Below are 3,719 nucleotides of genomic sequence, written 5' to 3'. Positions count from 1 at the left end.
AAAAAGAAACAGGATTCACTTATTTGTTGCCTTCAAGAAACACTTTATCACCAAAGGTTGACCTAGCCTTAGGGCAAAAAGATGGAAAATGTTATTCTAAGCAAATACATCTAGGAGAAAGGCAGGGTCACTATTCTAATATCTGAAGAAAAACGAAAAAAAAAAAAAAGATTCAAACCAAAATTAATTGTGTGAGAAAAAAGTTTCTTCCTAGTGATAAAGTGTGCAACCCACCCCAAGGACAGGGTAGTTCTAAATATATATGTGAACGTAATTTAAAAAAAAAGTAGTACAAGATATAAACTAATATATTAGCACCGACACAATAATAGTAAGTGAATCTATTCCTTTGACTAGGAGGAAGTAGTTTTTCCTTCATAGATCTCAAGAAATTGCTGAAGCCAGGCGTGGTGGCGCACGCCTTTAATCCCAGCACTTGGGAGGCAGAGGCAGGCGGATTTCTGAGTTCGAGGCCAGCCTGGTCTACAGAGTGAGTTCCAGGACAGCCAGAGTTATACAGAGAAACCCTGTCTCGAAAAACCAAAAAGAAAAAAGAAATCGCTGAAACCTCAACTTTTCTATGTTCTGATTCAAACCTTAAGGGGCAAGTTATGATATTTTTTTTTGGTAATATTAAAAAAAATTAAATTATATATTTTTATGTTTGGGTCTGTGGGCTTGTAAATGCTGGCGCCTGTAGAGTCCAGAAGAGAGTATCAGATCCCTTAGAGCTGGAGCTACAGGTGTCGTCAGTCACCTATATGGGTACTGTGAATTTTATCTGAGGACTGTATTCAGGTCCTTTAGAAAGGCAGCAACTGCTCTTCACTGCTGAACCATTGCTTCATCCCTACGTTGTTTTCCTTTCTGGTACTAGCAGGGAAGTGAAAACCAGGGTCTATGGCCAACTATGAAGAAGAGGTCTGACCTCAATGACTTGTCATAGCTATTCCTGGTTGTCAACTTGACTACATCTGGAATGAACCACAATCCAGAAATGGATGACACACTTGTGATCCGGATCTTGAGGCTGGAAAATACAGGCTTTTGATCTGGACCTTGGCATGGGATGACAAATGCTTTTGATCCAGAACTTGAGGCATAGTGGCCATCGAAAGCTTAGGCCTAAGCAAAGGGGGATATGCCTTTAATTCCAAGAGACAGAGACAAGCAGATCTCTGAGTTCAAGGCCAGCCTTGGACAGAACGAGTTCCAAGTAAACGGAAGCGTAGGTCCAGGTGTGATAGTACACACTTTAATCTGGACCAAACCTGCTGAAGGCCTGTTTGCACTTCTCTGCCAGCACATCTGTAGGAATGAATCTACTTCTTCAGAATTCCAGCTTATACAGAAGACCAACTGACACACCTAGCGTCCTAGAACTGAGCAACTTCTAGACTCTTGAATTTCCCATTCACAGCTGCCTGGTTTTGGATTAGTTGGACTGAAGCTTGAAGGTCATTCCAATAAATTCCCTTAATATATAGATACACTCTATAAGTTCCATGACTCTAGAGAACTATAAAATAACTTTCAAGCCTGCTGATATCTGTCTAGTCTAGCTACCTAATATATCTTAATAACACAAAGAATTCATCACACACACACACACACACACACACACACACACACACACACACTGTTAATAAAAACCACAAACTTGATGAGGGAAAATCGTCAACATTTCTGTAGTTGTAGAAATTATTAAGGTGTATCCATATTATTTTAATTTCCTATTACAACAGGAAGATCTGAACCAGTTTTAGCAAGGTGGCCCAACGGGGAAAGGTACTGGCCACCAAGCCTATGACTAGAGTTAAATCATCAATTATCTCCAGGGTGGAAAGACACAACCAACTCCCTCAAGTTGTTCTCTGACCTCCCTAAGAATACCTAAGCTGTACTGTGACACAAGTATGCCCAAGCATGCACACATACATGTAAATAAATAAATATGTAAATAAATGTATTTAAGTAAAAATATCTTGTTTGCAGTCAGGGCTACATGGTGAGAACCTGCCTTGAAAAACCAAAAAGAATGTTGTTTGTTTGTTTCTCTTCTAGTCCCAGGTGCTCCAGGAACTGCACATTACCAAGCAGACGTAGCCTAGTGCAAGAACCGCACCACACACAACCAATCCTGAAAATAACACAGAAATGGCATGTGGTGGTTTAAGTAGGGATGACCCCCATAAGCTCATGTGTTTGAATGCTTGGCCATAGGGAGTGGCACTATGAGGGGGTGTGGCCTTGTTGAAGTAGGTGTGGCCCTATTGGAGGAAGTGTGTCACTGAGGAGGCTGGCTTTGAGGTCATATATACGCTCATGTTCCACCCAGTATGGACAGTCTCCTCCTTGCTGCCTGTGGATCAAGATGTAGAACTCTCAACTCCTTTTCCGGTACCATGTCTGCTGCGTACTGCCATGCTCCCCAGCGTGATAATGAACTAAACTGAAAGCCAGACCCGATTAAAAGTTTTTCTTTATAAGAGTTGCCTTGACCATGGTGTTTCTTCACTGCAATGGAACCTTACCTAACGCATGGCATCAAGAAACCCCAGTCACTAATATAAGAAACTTTTAAGAGGGTCAAGCCCAAGTTCCTAAGGGACATGCAATGCATTTTTCCAAGAAGCACAAGAGAGGCCTGATGAAGATTCAGACAAACAACGTATATACATGTGCACAGGCCATTAGAGCCCTTATGAAGCCGAAGGTGGTTAAGCCCAAGATGCCAAAGGACCAGAAGCTACACAGCCAAGAGTTGAAGGCTCTGCAACCCAATTTTAATTGCAACCAGGCCCAAGGTTCAAACCAATACAGAGGCCACAGTTCCAGCTCAGGCCCAGGCTTCTTGATGTAGCTCAGGCTTCCAAAGGTGCCCAGCCACCTATGAAGGCCCCATAGAAAACTTCTGTCAGTATGAAGACAGAGGACTGGTGTGACACACGTATATGCTATTTGCAGATGGTCAGGCCCTAAGCTGTTTTTACAAATAAACTCAAGGTAAGATTTATTATAAATAAATAAAGTGAGCTAGATATGACCAGATTTATAAAATATCAATGGGAAGTGTAATTTTTTTATATTACAGTTTTTATTCTTTGCTCTACTTGATTTGTGTCCTAGCTTTCTTCCAGTTCCGGTGATAAAAGGCCAATCAAAACCAGCTCAAGAAGAAATGGTTCATTCAGTTTACATGTTACAGTCCATCATCTAGGGAAGCCAAGACAGAATTCAAGGTAGGAACTGACACAGAGGCCATGGCGGGGCCACTGGTTACTGGCTTGCTTCCCATGACTTGTTCAGCTTGGCTTCTTGTATAAACCAGGACCACTTGCCAGAACTGGAACTGCCTATAGCAGGCTGGGCCTTCCCACATCAACCACTAATCAAGAAAATTTCCCACAGACGTGCCCACAGGCCACTTGAGGGAAGCAGTTTCTCAACTGAGATTCTGCCTTACCAGGTAACTCCAGTCTTTGTCCAATTGGCAAATAATTACTACCCAGAATATCGTGAATTATCAGTTTTCTTTTTTTTTTTCATTCTTATTGTCTTTATCAACTCTAAATTTCTTTTTAGAACTCTGGAACAATATGAGAACATTAAAAATATTTTTAATTTTGTTTTCCAAATACAATAAAATTTTGATATATGATGTTAAGATAATTCAATTACTAGACAAATGATCTCTGTTTACATAATACATACTTTGT

Source organism: Mastomys coucha, unplaced genomic scaffold (assembly GCF_008632895.1).
Source record: "Mastomys coucha isolate ucsf_1 unplaced genomic scaffold, UCSF_Mcou_1 pScaffold9, whole genome shotgun sequence".
In the NCBI taxonomy this organism is placed as follows: Eukaryota; Metazoa; Chordata; class Mammalia; order Rodentia; family Muridae; genus Mastomys; species Mastomys coucha.
Note: the sequence above shows the minus strand (reverse complement) of the source record.